We start from the raw sequence: 16,863 nt of genomic DNA, 5'->3' as shown, positions 1-16,863 counted from the left end.
ATCTACCATAATAACAAAGTGCATTAACAAACATAATCTTCATGGTCCATATTCGTCATTCACTTAAGGCTTTGCATGACCGAAAATATTTCTGAAACAGATCAGAATAGACAAGTAAGCAATATGTAGCTCTATGACTATGGGCAGCATTAAAAAAATATACATAAGCTGTACGTAGCACATAGATAAGGTTGCTCGTGCAAATTTTAAGATCTGTTTTCGCTGAAGTTCTAGGACGACTGGGACAGATCAAATTAGACAAGATAGCATTATGTAGCTCCATGACTATGAACTGCACTCACAAGTTATTCAAGAACTGCTGATTTCTCGTGTAGATCTTAAGACCTGTTTTCATTGAAAGAGTTGGATTACTGAGAACATACCTGGAATAGCTATAAATAGACAAATTAGAAATTAGTGTCACTCTCAGTTTCGATTGCAAACTGTGAGAACGAAATCCATGTCCAATCAATGATATAAGCGGAACAATAGTTTCGAAATTGTGTTCTTTATTTCATTTGCCCTTTCAGTTATATGCGGTTTTCAGTGATAATCCCATAGTATGCAGTGTCGGTATTCAACCGAAGCATCGAGAACCGAAAATGACAGAAAAAGATTTCACAATGACTTTTACCTGTTAGTGCTCGAATTTGTAGTAGTTTTGGTTTCCAAAGAGGTTCTGGGATGGAATTACTTCGATTTGTCATATTTTAGTTACTCTTCATAGCCAAGCGTCACAGATTTTCGATACAGCTATGAAACAATGAGAATTGAAATTCTACTGATACTCCCTGTAGACGTTAGTTTGTTTTCGTCTTGTCATAGAGGAAAGAGTGACGATGACAATTGTACTCTCTCATTTTTTCAATGAGAAACGAAAATGCTTCGTATCTCTTCGTTTGCACTGGTGTCGGTCATTTACGAATGAGACAGTAAAATATTGAAAATGAGGTTGTTGGAATGATTTTTTTCATTGAGAATGCGTGACAATTGTAGTTCTTGCTGTGGCACAATGTAATTTCTAAGGACGATGTTCAAAGCAGTTCTTTGATCTTGTAATATCTTTTATGATTTTCCATAGTCTCAAAATATACTCAGATGGCCCTGGATGCATTTGCGTATGGACGTAGTCAGATTCTTTATGTTATGCATACTGAAATCGAATGAAATTACAATAATAATTTTTACGTGAAAAATTTGAAATAACGTTTAATTTGCGCGAAATTTCCATCCAGCGAGGATTGAGGGACACTTTGTTCGTGGCTCGTCTTGTCATCCATTGCATTGCCGCATCGTCGGCAGTGTTTGTGATCGCCGATAATTTGCAGACGCTGTTCGATATTTATCTATATTGTACACAACGATTTCAATCCGGTAGAAGATGCTTCAAGAACTCGTTTCTCTCAATGCATGAGCCGGGAGAGAATTTTTGTACAGTATCTGTTCAGTTTCTGAGTATTTCACGTCCCTTAAAAGAATTTACAGTCTGATAATGATCGATGCTGTGTGGACTTTACCAAGAGAGAATCGCAAGTTGACAATTATCGCAGAAAATCGAATTGATGATTCGACTTGATGATTCTCATACTAGGTTGCAATATTTCAAGACCCTTGTGTGGAGCATTCACATACATTTTCATAGACACAACTTATTATTATTATTATTATTATTATTATATCGTTTATTTACCCCCGGTTTTAACCTAATAATGGTCGTTCACCGGGTATGTATCAGATTGGGGTAGGGGTTTGGGGGTGGCTGGGAGATATAAGGTGGGGCATTTCGGGGAAAGGGGGGGGGGAGTTTTTACATAGAGTCAGTAATAATGGTTACAATTCATGATATCGGTTCATATGTCTTAGATTGTGAGGGGATAGAGATAGAGAAAGAGAGAAGATAGGGATAAGCTTAAGACTACGTTAAAGACTATTTTTCTGTGCTGGACTGGGATTGGTGTTACAGCTTCGGGCCGCGGGTAACATCCCCGAGGGCAGCGCCCCGCTTAGGTGCTGGGTCTGTGGCGGATTGCTTTCTGGAGGTCGGGACCAGGCTCCTGGTCTCGGTCCTGTATTCGGGTGATGGTTGCAGGTGGAGGTCCGATGGGAGTGGGGTCCAGTGATAGGTGTTCCGGGAGGCCAGCCTCTCGCGGTGGCGGAGTCGTGCCTCGGATAGTAGTGAAAAAGACACAACTTATACAAAGGTTATATGCACATAGTTAGATAGTAAAATGATTCTATCGCAATTATCAACTGCCTATACAGAATCGGATCGCGAAACGAGAATAAGTGACCTTTTTTTTGCTTCAGGGAGAATCCCAACAGCAGCGTGCTAGCCTTTGATTCTCAGATAGGTCATCGAGAAAAATTCGCTCTCGCACTGGTGTCTATTCCATGATAATTGAGCCATGCCGGTTTTTTTGGTTCTGCGATGATATTCGTCTCTCTTTGATGGTACTGATTTAATCGTGTGAAGAGCTGCTAGTAAGCGTTCTTTTATACGATAAAAGCCATCATTGATCGTCGGTGTTGTTGTCAAACGTATTCTTGTGAGTGGTTTCCGTTTTCTTCTCACAGTTGTTCGCAATTTAGAGCTCGTTGCTAGTTCCTGTAGATGCGCCTTGCTGTACATTAACAGCAGTTACTAGTTGGTTTGAGGGTGAAAGCGTTTTTGGAACAACACTGAATTCACCGTAGTGTGAAGGTTGTTATTAAAACTGCCATGTAATAAGCTGATTCTCATAGGTAACCAGTGATTTACAAGGATGCCTTCCGCCCTGGTCACAAATTACATAAGATGGATTTTGTCGGGCAAAAATTCAGTCACACTTTCCTTTCGATAGAAAGAATTTTTCCGTACATATGTTCTACAACGTATTGATTGCTGACGTGCGGGGTAAGGTCATATACACTGAGGTCTTTTTGATGCGTTTTTTTAATGCGGTTTTTTACGCGGAATTTTTACGTAAATTTCTGAAGTTTCACGATTATTTTATACGCATGTTTCCGAAGTTACGCGGTTTTCTTGTTTTATCTTAGAAATGCGTAAAACGTTGAGATCTGGTGTTATCCTGAAAAAAAACTCTCTGACAATTTTAAAATTTTCGTTTTTTCTCAAAAAAAAAATTTTTTTTTCAGGTTATTCCACATCTCATCGCTTCATACATTTTTAAAACATATGGCATAAAAAAATTTCGATTTCTGAAATCTCAAAAGTTTTATAAGTCGCAGTAATTAGATCTGGATGTTTTATGCATTGCTAAGGCATTTGGCATAAACGAAATGAGAATTGATTAAAACATGAACTTCCAAGATTAAGATTAAGATTGACTTTATTTTTATAAATTCTTTTACTTATATAGTCTATTCTCTCCTAGCCTAGCTAATTAGTTCTTACAATTAGGATCTCTGAGAATCCAGAAGGAGTTGGAACGCGCGATGTAAATCGGGTTTAACCAATGGGACTCGTTGTATCGTGTCGGCCATTGTATATTTTGTGGGTAAGAGAGTGAGTAAAGCTTCTTGATGAGCGTGAGTGGGTGTGATACGGAGAGGAGAGGGCGATAGCATGTTGGGTTATTTCCGTGAGTGTGGGTTTGAATTAGTGTGTGTTCTTGAGTTACTGTTATTCTAGGTCGTGTTGACTTGTATCGATTGTGGGACATGAAGAAGAGGGAAGTGACACAGGCTGTTGTGTTATTGATTTTTGTTTTATTTCGATGACATAACGATTTGAAACTTGATTCTTCTTCGTTTCTGTAGTCCAATTTTTTGACCACTGCATTTTTTCGTTGGGTCACCGGAAAGTGCAAGTGTTGACATTTTAGTCGGCTTCATGTAGGTGTCTTTATTTCATGTAGGATTCTAGGTTTTCGTGGTAGTGTGCTTTTACGGGTTTTTCTCAAGTGCGTGTGGTCTGGGGTGTGTGAAAGATTTAGTCTTAAATATTATTATTACATGGTCTGGGATGTGTGAGGAGATTTAGTGTTAAAGGCTCATATTACAAAAATTTTCTTCAATTTAGTGATTTTTCAACGCGAATTTCCGAAGCTACACAGTTTTTTTACGCGGACTTCCAAAGCTATGCGGATTTTTAACTTTTTTTACGTATCTCCCGCGTAAGAAGTGACCTCAATGTACACGCAATTTTATGGCACCACTTACACAGGGATTTTGTACGTTGTCATACTCGGCACTGTGCAGCTTGCTGTTAACCGAAGCGAATGCAATTGCATCTCATTCACGTTTAAACATAATGTACACGAAGTTAGATGCATTCGTTTTTTTTGGGAAGATTTCAATTTCGTTTGCTGTTGCTCTTGAAGGTCACGTTCACGCTTTTGTGAATCGTATTTGCCCATTACGTATACTCTATTGTTCACTACACTGTGTTGTCTTTGTTGCTGTCCTGTTTAGACCGTAAGTAATTTTCGACTGGGTTGGAAGAAGTGTAAACACAAACTGTTAAAAAGCATTGTAGGAAACCTTTATAATTTTTTTATTATAAGACTTAGTTTCGTAGAGTTAGTACAAAACACGTGAAAAATTGAAGACGTTTCTCTTGATTTTTAAAAATAGACATTTTTTTTTGCTTTCGTTATCTATGCACTCTTTCTGAAGTAGTGACTAGTCAGTAAGTTTCAGAGAAGAGATCTTGAAATCTTGATTAAATAATATTCGTTCCTTTGTAATTAAATAATTGTCCATTGAAAATTCATTTAATACTCAAATAAAACTCGGTAGTTCTAAAAAAAAGTTGAGAGTGTAATGTCAGAGCCATAACTGGATGATGTAAATACGAAAGAAACAGACATGCTTTTCCCACTCATCTGAATATCGAAAATTGCACATACTAGCTGATTGATTCTGTGAAATTTGCAAACTGTTAATGGGTTTCTTGCATAATTGTAATAGTACAATTATAAGGCGGAACACACGAAAGCAAAAAATTGCGAGGACAAGACCGATTAAATAAAAAATGCCACGTTAAAATTCATTCATTAATTGGAAAAGCCACAACAAACCGATTAGAACTTCTAAATTGACGTTGGGAATTAATACGACATTAATTTCAATTGTCAAAGTCGTCTAAAATATAAATTGTAGAACGATTTGAAAGACATAAATGTGTCAGTAGGATCGTAGCACCAGCCATGCAAAGGTTCTGTACACTGTGAATCGGCTGCGAAGTCTGTTGAAACAGAAGGTCAAATTCCACTACAGGAATGTAATGTCAATTTTTTTTATATATACTGATATGATATGCACTTCGAAAACTAAATATTTTTATTAAACATCTTGCCAGTTGTAATTTACGAACAAAACATGTTCTAAGCCAACTACACTCAACCATTGAAAATATTCCATATTTCTATGTGTCGGTTTTGCTTGATACGCGTCGTGTGATGATTCGCTCAATTCATGCGGTTGAAATTTTGCGCACCTTACCTTGTCACTAAATTACACCATAATGCTTGTTCATACCAAACATTTAAGAAAACTTCAAATTATGAGTTATTTGTGGTTATCTCATACTACTGAAAAATTTATTATAAATTGCGGACCATATTGTTGATGATATGAAGAAAAAAATATGTTGCTGCGTTGAATACAACAAGAGATATTTGAGATAAAATTCTACCCATTCTTGAACAGGGTAAATTTTGAAAAGGCGACAAATGGCGAATGAACCACAAACTAAAAAGCTATAAACTGTAATCAAATGTTTTTAGTGATAAGGTGAAGATCGTATAACTGTTTACCTATTATGCGGTTTATATTAATATGTGCGAGAAAAATATGATTCTTTTAAAGTGACTATATTTCACATGCTCGGGAATGTTCTAATGTATGTAAGACCAAAAATTAATATGACGAATGTTGAACAATTTTTGTCATGTCTACAGTACTTTTGTGCAGGAATCAAGTAAAACATTGTCTCACTCTTCTCTTGATACAAATTCCTTGTCATTAAGAAAGATTTGCAATGCATGAAAAAGTTGCCAATAGATTAATGCTTGCTTCCTTGCATAAACTTGTCGCCGTCTCTCGGGTTTTTTAAGCGCGTGGCCTGACGTTGTCCTGACGAAACACGACACCTCTTCAGTTGGTCAATTCCGGATGTTTCTGATCATATATGGACCAGTTTTTGACAGCAGAACTTTATTGTTTGACCATATGGGAACAACTCAGAATAAGTGTTCCGATATCCCATATTTAACCATTCATTTCCAGAATTTTTACATCTGCAAGAAAATTGGGCGAATGGATAAAGTGTAAACGGGTATTCTAAGAACAAAGCCTTGGTACTGCAACATTCCTTGGGTAGAACCTTCTGTTTCAACAGATTTTGCAGCCGATTCATAGCGTACAAAACCATTGCATGACTGGTGCTACGAACCTATTGATAATAAGAATCCTTCCAGGTCGGGGCTATGCATTTAACCGTCAACCCGAGTGTTCCAATAATTGTATATACTTTCTAGAGGAAAAGGCAAACTATGTAATTGTTATCGCGCTCTTAAATAACTTAATCGAAGAATTGATCACACGAGAGAAGTATTACCATATTTAGTTAGTTGCTTCGAAAATGTTAATGAAGTTTAAAAGCTGAATTCACAAAGTTTATCATTTCTTCCCTTGCCATCAAAACACGTTTCCTGATAAAGCATATTAGCATGACATTAGCGTGATAGAATTTTTATGCATATGAAAATTACACAACTCGGTTTCCCACATAGCGTGCAAGTTTACGACAACATGCTTGGCAAATGGAATTACGACGACGTTGCGTACGGTTGCCATCAGACTAAATCGATTCGAGGTTCATTGGAAGTCGACCTCAGCAGCAGCAGCAGCAGCGAGGTTACGGTTATTGATAAAGTTTTCCGGGTCCTCGGGGGAATGTGGCATGACGGGTACAGTGTGCAATTCTTTTTCAAATGTGGAAAATATGCTGCTATCTTTTCTTCTGCCAAGTTGCCTCACATCAAGGATAGAGCATTGTATCAAGCTGTCAGGTTCAACGAGAAAATCTTCAGTAACACGTCTCTTCGCGTAAGTGCTGCTGGCTGTCGTTTTCACATTCAATTACCAACATGCGGATTTTCAATGTTTAAGTGTACAGTACCTAGGTACGGATGCACAAGGAAACCAGCTACCAAAACGTTCCCGGTTTGTTGTGGATTCAAGGTCCCGGTTTGGTGGTTTAGTGTGACGGTTGCAGATCATGATTTTGGTGTGGAAAATGTTTAACTCAAAGGAATTAAATGGAAAACAATTTTATTGCATCTGAATTTATGATCAATAACTTTATAAATTTGTCTTTATTGCTCATATCAAACTCGAAATAAATATGATTTGAAAACATTCTATTGTGTGTCTAACCTTTCTTCCGCCATTCTCAAATGGATGTCTTAAGGGCAGGGGTCGGGAATCTGCGGTTCGCGAGTCATATGCGGCTTTTTAAATGTAAGAGTATGGCAAGGAAATGTTATTCGGTGAAAAAGATGGTTTGAGATGACAGGAAATTATTGGTGGCATTTATGAAAACATTTATATATTGTAAATAGACTATTTTTACTTTTCGGTTTCCTGCTCAGCTAAATGAAAAGTGACATTTAAACTCATCTAGTACTTTTTAATGAAATGACGTTTAGTGAATGATTTCAATGCTTTCAATTGTAATTGACTCACGAAGCCGCCACAATACACCTCAAAGCAATGTGAAAGAGCTGACTCAATGATAAAATTGGAACATCACATCGTAAATGGTATAACACAATAATTCTAAATGTTGAAAGGTATCATCATAATTTGCGGCATGATTCATAGATGCTCACGACACCAATATTGTGCTTTAACTTATGCTAGGACCAGCCTACTGTGACATATAATTGATGCGTTTGAGCTGAGCACTGAAGGAAAACCTTTGTATAAGAGAAGACACACGGACCAAATTCCAATTCTAGTTATGAGAAAAATGAGTCATGATTTGATGAAAAGAGTGTGCTTTTTCATGATATGATAATATATCATGATTGAAAGTTCACCAATCTTGAACCATTTTGACTAATTTTCCAGAAATCAAGCACAACGCATTGTTGACTACAATTTCAGGCGTTATTCTATTATTACAAATTATGTATTCAATTCATAACAAAATTACTCACCTATTGCGAAATTATGCATTCTTTGTTACAGATCAAAACCTTTGGTATGATGACAATACTTCATATATCTGGTTCCAACTATATTTTAAAAAAGAACTGAATAATATTCAAACAAGATCATTTTGATAGGGAATTACAACTGGCTTGTGAGGTGTTCACTAAAATACCTAGTTTTCTTTTTTTTTAATAACTATTTATTGGAATATGAGTTAAAATTAAATTATTAAGATTTAAACTGGGTGTTCAGCCACAAGTGGTGACTTTTCAGCCCTATTATATATATATATATATATATATATATATATATATATATATATATATATATATATATATATATATATATATATATATATATATATATATATATATATATATATATATATATATATATATATATATATATATATATATATATATATATATGATTTGGTTATTACCACGAGGACATTATTTGCTTCCGCAATTCTGAGATTTTTGTGTAGGGAAAATTCTACCTACTTGTATTGTGTAATGGGGAAAAGGAACAAAAATACCTAGTTTGTGAAGTGCATTTCATCATGATGAATTTTTTGAAGGAATTCTAGAGAATTTTTGTCCACGCTTGACAAGTGGATATCAATAATTTATATTTCACATTTTCTAAATTCGGTTTGTAGATACTCTTTCAAATCGATATACAATGTGTATTTTCAAGACGGGTTGAACCATCATCATCATCATCTTCTTCAAAAGACGTATTGAAAGTTTGCAAAATTCACACAATCAATCAACTAAAGACTGTCCCAGAAAGTATAGACGCATTTTGATTTCGCTGTATATAGTTCACAAGTGTTAGATATTCAAATTGTATTCGATATACTGATAATATTAGACTACAACAACAGAATATTATTCTCAACATTTGCTACTTAGCCATTGTAGACTAGCTGGCGCACCTTCTTGCGAACGTTCCTCACTAAATTCCGTACAGACTTCTTGGCGACAAGTTTTGACATTTTTTCCAATCTTTTTCGAGCTGTTGAATGGTTTTGGCTGCCGAGACATGTTCCTAAGATGTGCCTTCGTTAATGCCCAAAATCCCTTAATTGGTCGAAGTTGTGGGCAATTTGGTGGATTCATGTCTTTTGGGACGAAAGTGACATTTTTGGTAGTATGCCATTCTACCGTTGATTTTGAGTAGTGGCAAGAAGCAAGATCTAGCCAGAAGACAACAGGATCCTTGTGGCTTCGAATCATGGGTAGAAGTCGTTTTTGTAAACAATCCTTGATCGCTGTTCATTGAAGCAGTGGTGATGAAGGGATTCGAAATCTTACCGCAGCTGCCAATTGCTTGCCAGACCATAGCTTTCTTACCAAATTTTTCGTCTTCAATCGATGTATCGAACTGGTTCAACACTTACCCTTCTCGCACCGTATAATATTGTGGTCCCGGCAAGGATTTGTAATCGAGTTTCACGTAGGTTTTGTCGTCCATGATTATGCAGTTCAAATTTCCAGCAAGAATCGTATTGTACAGCTTTCGAACGTTCGGCCTGATCGATGATTCTTGTTTCGGACTACGTTTTGGTTATTTCTGTTTCTTATAGGTTCGAAGATTCAAATGTTCTTTAGCACGAAGAACATTTGACTGCGAAGTGCCCACTTTTTTGGCCACATCCCGAACTGAAATCTCCTTCAGTATACGTGTATCCAACTGAGGGTTAGCAGGACCTTTTTTTCTACCCGTTTTCGGTTTATCGTCAAAGGTGTTATCCGCACCGAACTTCCTGATTGCATTTCGCACGGCTTTTTCACCTACTCCTTCCATTTTTGCTATCTTTCTCAGTAACAGTCCGCGTTCTGTGCACCATTTGTACACAATTTTTCGACGTTGTTCTACTGAAAGTCCACGCATTTCGTTTCCACTAATGAAAACGAATAAACAACTGCACAAGTGGTTAGAGAAGAGTGTAAAAAACGGGACGATGGTTCAGAAAATTGACATATTCTGAACCATTGCGAAATGGCAGCGGATTTTGGTTGCGTCCATACTTTCTGGGCCAGTCTTTAGTACGTGCGATTATCGATATTTGGATGAGTGGAAAAATTCACGTTATCCAGCTATGTTTCAGTTATTACCCTCCCGCTTTTTTTTTAGCACGCATAATATAATAGATTATTTTGAACAACGCTCATTGAGCATGTTTTGAACAAAGCTGAAGTCTAGGTTCACTTAGATGAAACATACACTGATTCTCAAAATGGTAAGTAAACTCTACTCTAGTGCAAATGTAGGGATGGATCGTTGAGTGGCTGCTGTGATTTTAGCTATGAAGATTTTCTGTTCAACATACAACTTTCGTTCCATTCATTGTAACAGAAACGTTCGCCCTATTCACAAATTAACACATCGATCAATAAGTCCCGAGACTAAAGCAGAGATGGCGTTCGTAGTAAACAAGTAACCACGTTTTTCTAGAGTACTAACCTTTGCTTGAAACGGGTCAAAATTTTAAGTCGATCCGACCAGAAACAGCTGAGTTATCGAGGTTGGAGTAAAGTCGTTTTGTAGTTTGTTTAAAAAATGGAAAAAACCGAGTTTCGTGTTTTGATAAAACATTATTTTTTAATGGGTAAAAACACCAATGGATTGAAAAATGTTATCCGGACTCTTGTCCATCAAAAGCAACGATTTGTCGGTGGTTCGCCGAGTTTAAACGTGGTCGTACCGACACAAATGACGCGGAACGCTCGGGTAGACCTGTGGAAGTCGTTACACCGGAAAATGTGAGTGAAGTGACAAAAATTATAATGAAAGATCGTAAAGTGAAGCTCCGTGAGATTGCTGAGATGACACAGATATCATATGGAAGTGTATTTACTATCCTTCATGAAAAAATGAGCATGAAAAAGGTTTTTTCCAAGTGGGTGCCACGATTGCTTTCGATGGAACAAAATGCACCCTGCCATAAGTCGATGAAAACAATGGCGAAATTGAACGAATTGGGCTTTGATCTGCTTCCCCACCCCCCATACTCGCCAGATTTAGCCCCCAGTGACTACTGGCTCTTTGCTGATCTTAAAAAAATGCTCCAGGGAAAAAGATTTGGCTCAAATGAGGAGGTCATCGCTGAAACTGAAGCTTATTTTGAAGCGAAAGATAATTTTTTATAAACATGGTATTGAAAAATTGGAAGAACGTTGGAACCATTGTATCACCTTAAAAGGTTGCTGTTTCCATTGTTAGTCTCGGAACTTATTGATCCTTGTGTTATACATTGGTGAAGATAATTGAAATTTCATTCGAACTCTCATTAGCTAGTAAATGTTATTAGTTGCTACCGCGAATGGAAAACCGGCATAGTATTGAGTTTATCAATGCTTAATAGACTTTATAGTACGAAATTATCGAACTGGAAGCGTTACAAAAATTGTTTGAAATCATTTGGAACAAGATCTTCAATATAATTCAATACACGGGCAAAATTCCGATTCTATAAATGAGCAAAACGTGTCATGATTTGGGCAAAATAGTATATTTTCATGTTATGATATTGAAAAGTTCTCGATTCATGATTCATTCTGACTGATTTTGCTGAAATTACAGCGTAACGCTCTCGTCGTTGTTGGGTACAACTTCAGATGTGTTTCTGCAACAATAGTAATCTTTGCCACATAAATTCAGGCGTTATGTTTTAAAATATGAAGATTTCATATATAAATTAAATGGAATGGTGTGATTAACGTATTTTGTACGCGATTTTAACTCAAATGATGTACATTTGAATAGCAAAACAGTGAAGAATTTCTTTTAACCTGAATCATTAACAAATAAAATATAATGTTTTTGACCAACGACGACGCCTAAAATAACATGTTTACTTGCCTTTATTGCTCGAGTTATGATTTTGTGATTCAGAATTTAAACACTTAAACGAACTGCATGAAAAAACATGTTCGAATCAAACCTCTTGAAAAGAAACTCTATCTAGAATTCTTGCAAGTACCGCGGATTGATTTGGCATTTTGTATTTTCAAAACATCGTTTGCAAAATCTTCTTATTTAAAATATTTAGGCGAACATATACAGCTTGTGTTGTTATATGAATGAAACAAATTAATCAAAGTGGTTGATCAATTTTTTTTCCTATTTTCGTTAGATGGTGTTCCAAATTCACAGTCGAATTTATTTTTCGGTTTACGCTAGCTCTCGGAATATTGTTCTAAGAACAACAGTCACATCAAGTATGTATGCATACATTAATTAAAAATGTAACGTTGATGTTTGCCAAATGAAAATTGTAGTCATTCTTAGTCTCTGGCCGACGACACGACCAGGCACTCCGAATAAAAATTTGCATTAAAATTTTCTGTTAACGATTTACCGCCAGTTACCAAAAATATAGCGACCCCCTGATAAAGATATAAATAATCTTCTCGAGCAACACTGCTTAAGTTGCTATGAACTAGTTACCAAGGATCCCCAGGATAAATAAACAAACATTTTGAGAAAGTTGTGAAATCGTTCCATAAGTTTTTAATTTGGTTCCCTCTGCGTTCAGTGAATTCCTGAGAACAACTCGAGAATGTAGACCAATGAAATGCTACAGCCATCATCAGTACGATTAAAGTGAGTGCCTCAATTTTGTTTCTGTATTTTGAGAACATTAATTCTTTTGTATGTAAACATACTATCATAACACTCCAAACATTATCTTGAACAACCTGTTTATTGCATATATTTTTATTCAGATTCATTTCTATTCATTGCAGTGCTCCTGAAGTAGAACATTAACAGTCATTACAGAGGCAAAGCTCAGGAGACGGATTTATAATATCAATATTTTTATGACAAAGAAAGTAAAATAAATAAAAAGGAAACATAAGTAACTTTTAAATTCCACGTTATGTTTTTTTTTCTATAAAAATCTTTCGTATTCAAAGCAACTGTATCATCACCTAATTCGTTGTGCCACAATCGATGCATGGCTAAAAAACAAAACCAATACTTTTGATAGCACCTTCAATCACAAGATGAGAGTTACGTAAGAAAAATAGTCTAATTAATAAAATTCGAAAAAGATAGTTCTTTTAAGTTACCAGATATTTATTGTTTTATGCATATTTTTGCTTGAAGAAAATGTTTCTCCCTCACTTGGTTTGTTCTGACAATAAATGCAATACACGGATTTTATAATAATAATGAGTAATTCTTATAAGTATAATTAGGAAATTCTTTTCGCTTCTCTATCAGCAATTGTTCGACTTTCAAGCTTTCTAAAGTTTTTTGCGTCGTCTTACGATCACTGATTATCGCTTGCAAATAGAAAGTACACTCACAGCTCACATTATTTTTAACCCAATTATTTTATCGATGGGCTGACTGCAAATGTTAGCATATCAATACAATTCATGAAAATAAATCCATAACTCAGACTTGAATGTAGGATTTTAAATCCGTAGAAAACTTCGTTCGTTCAATTGCGAGTGTTTCACAACAGAAAAATTCTTTTATCAAATCCGAATGACTAGTCGATCCACTACTCTGATGCTGAAGCAGTTTCCACGAAAAAAGGATTTTCCACTCGAAAAATCCATTTTAATTATTCGCTTTAAAATATCCGATTTACAGTTTGTTTTGTTTACATTTCTCACGTCTTCAAAACGCAGTAACCAAGGTTACGGTAACTGTTAATTAAAATCAATAATTTATCAACATGTGTTGTCACTTTCAATTTTTTTTCAACGGATTACGTTTTGACATTACCAGTTACTGAGGGGTAGTTAAATTTACGATACAGTTTTAATAGACGAGTGGCAGGTCGTGTCGTCGCTCTGGCGATGTCAAGTTTTTGTTCATTAACTTTATTTCGTCAATTTTCTGTCAGCCGTTGGGTAAAACAACACAATTATGAAATGAATATGCCCCAGGATCAAGTCAACATGTTCAGTAATTGTTGCTATTCAATGTCTGCTTTTTGCCTTACAATTAATCTATTAAACAATCCATCACATCATTTGAGACCGAGGATTCAAAGTGATATCCGGGTAGAAAATTGGAGTTACGAATTTGGAAAGAAATACATTCCTCAAGTAACGCATTTCCGGACCATGAATAATTTTCATTTTCATTTGCTCATGATTTCATGAGAAGTTAAAATGATTGGTTTCATGATTTTCTAATCATGACAGTAGTAACGGATTTCTTTCCGTGTATATTTTCGATTGAGGTGGAAACCTTTTGTCGTGAATACGACTTACTTTACTATGGGGCGCCTTTTCAAAATTAGCCATATGGAAGAATGGGCAGAACTTAATCGTGAATATCTCGACTTGTATTAATGGTAGCAACATAATTATTTCACCATTTCATCAAAAATATGATCAGGAATTCAGGATAATATTTTGAACAGTGTGCGATAACCACAAACAACTCAAAAATTAAGTTTTCTTAAAATTTGAAAACAACGCGAAAAACACCTTACTTTCGCTTGGGTTTTTCGCGCAAGGACGACGATTTTGAGGTAGTTAGGCACATATCTTCAACTGAATGCGTATAAAAGGGGAACCGTGGTCGAAAATCGATCATTTCTTTTCGTGCGTTCGATGGAAGCAGACGTCGTGGGAGTGGAATCATCAACCAGCAGCGACGGAGCAAATTGAGTTCCTCAATTTGGTCCTTGTGAATGCTAGAACCGAATCCCTACAGCATATTGATAATTTCTTTCAATAATTTATGCAAATCCGAAATGAAATAATCGACAATAAAATTCTGTATGCGGCTATTTTTATAGCCGTTAGGACCGCCCATTAGTGAAAAAGCTACAAACGAAATCACATAAAAGGAAATCTCTTAACAAAAATTCAATCAGTTTGGATTCAATCGCCACTGCGAGCAGATGTGTTTTGTGTCGTCTGCACGCTTTCGACAAGAGCGATTACGTCACAGCTGCCAGTCATTAGCAGTGGGAAAAAAACAACGGTGGAGAGCATTGCACAATATCAGCCGTTCTAATGGCTCTAAAAGTTTTCTAAAGAACTATTAGGATTTGTTGTTCGCAAATCGTAGGGAAATATCCTCAGTTTACTGCAAATCAAGAACAGTTTGCTTAGATTTGTTCACTTTTCGCTGTGTGAAATTCACAGTAATCGAGATCAAGTGAAGCCTTTTTTTGCGAAAAATGTTCCAGAGTTTAATGTCGTAGATAATTACGCAATTTGACTCTTCTGAATGCTGGAAACGAATCCCTACAGCATATTGATAGTTTCTTTCAATAAAATATGCAAATCCGAAATGAAATAATCGACATTAAAATTCTGTATGCGGCTATTTTTATAGCCGTTAGGACCGCCCATTAGTGAAAAAGCTACAAACGAAATCAGGTAGAAACAAGCCTCTCAACAAAACTTGAATCAGTTTGGATTGTATCGCCACTGCGAGCAGATGTGTTTTGTGTCGTCTGCACGCTTTCGACAAGAGCGATTACGTCACAGCTGCCAGTCATTAGCATTGGGAAAAAAACAACGGTGGAGAGCATTACACAATATCAGCCGTTCTAATGGCTCTAAAAGTTTTCTAAAGAACTATTAGGATTTGTTGTTTGCAAATCGTAGGGAAATATCCTCAGTTTACTGCAAATCAAGAATAGTTTGCTTAGATTTGTGCACTTTTTGCTGTGTGAAATTCACAGTAATCGAGATCAAGTGAAGCTTTCTTTGTTTTTGCGAAAAATGTGAAAAAGGGGAATGCGTGCATAATTCATACAATTGATATTCGGAAGTGTTAAGGAACATGTCAGTTGTTTTCGTATTCACGACATCCAGTTATGTCTCTGACATTACCCACCCGCCTTTTTTGTTCTTCTTCTTTACTACGCGTCAAGTTTTCTGCATGCCAAAAATGTCACTTGAAAGATATTGAGGTTATCAAGCTTTTTTTAATATCTCGCTATCATTAAAACGAAATTTGTAACCTTTTTACCTATTTTTATATATATAAAAAATAGGTATAGAATTCGCTCAAACTTTCGAAAAATTTTCCGAGGCCCGGAGGGCCGAATGTCATATACCAATCGATTCAGCTCGACGAACTGAGCAAATGTCTGTGTGTGTGTGTGTGTGTGTGTGTGTGTGTGTGTGTGTGTGTGTGTGTATGTGTGTGTCTGTATGTGTGTTGTCAACTAAGAGGTCGAGATCTCAGAGATGGCTGAACCGATTTTGATCAAACTAGTCGCAAATGAAAGGTCTCCCCGTCACCCAAAACGCTATTGAATGGTTTTGAGATCGGATGTTTACTTTTTGAGTTATACAAAGTTTTATGTCAAAATTTTCAGTTTTTTGACAGTATCTGTCACAATTGACCTTGAAAACAGAATATGTTTTGAGACTTAGATTCCGCACGGTAATACTTAGACAACAAGCCATAGATTGTTAAAATCCGTCCATTTTTAACGGAGATATCGAAATGTTTCTGTAAGCGACTTTTCCCCCTATTCCAGCAGTAGGAATTTTGAGCGCTGTATGACAAAGAAATGCTTGGGAGCAACGAAAAACACGAATTTTTATACTGTTACATACAATTGTTTCTAAGTACCAAAAGGATTGTGTACAGCATCCTTTTTCATGACATTTAGCCTCGGACCGATTTTGGCACGGCTCGTTTTTGGCAACATAATCGTTCGAATATGACATATATATATACCAGATGATGGCAGAA

This window comes from Malaya genurostris, chromosome 2 (genome assembly GCF_030247185.1).
Source record: "Malaya genurostris strain Urasoe2022 chromosome 2, Malgen_1.1, whole genome shotgun sequence".
NCBI classification, from domain to species: Eukaryota; Metazoa; Arthropoda; class Insecta; order Diptera; family Culicidae; genus Malaya; species Malaya genurostris.
Note: the sequence above shows the minus strand (reverse complement) of the source record.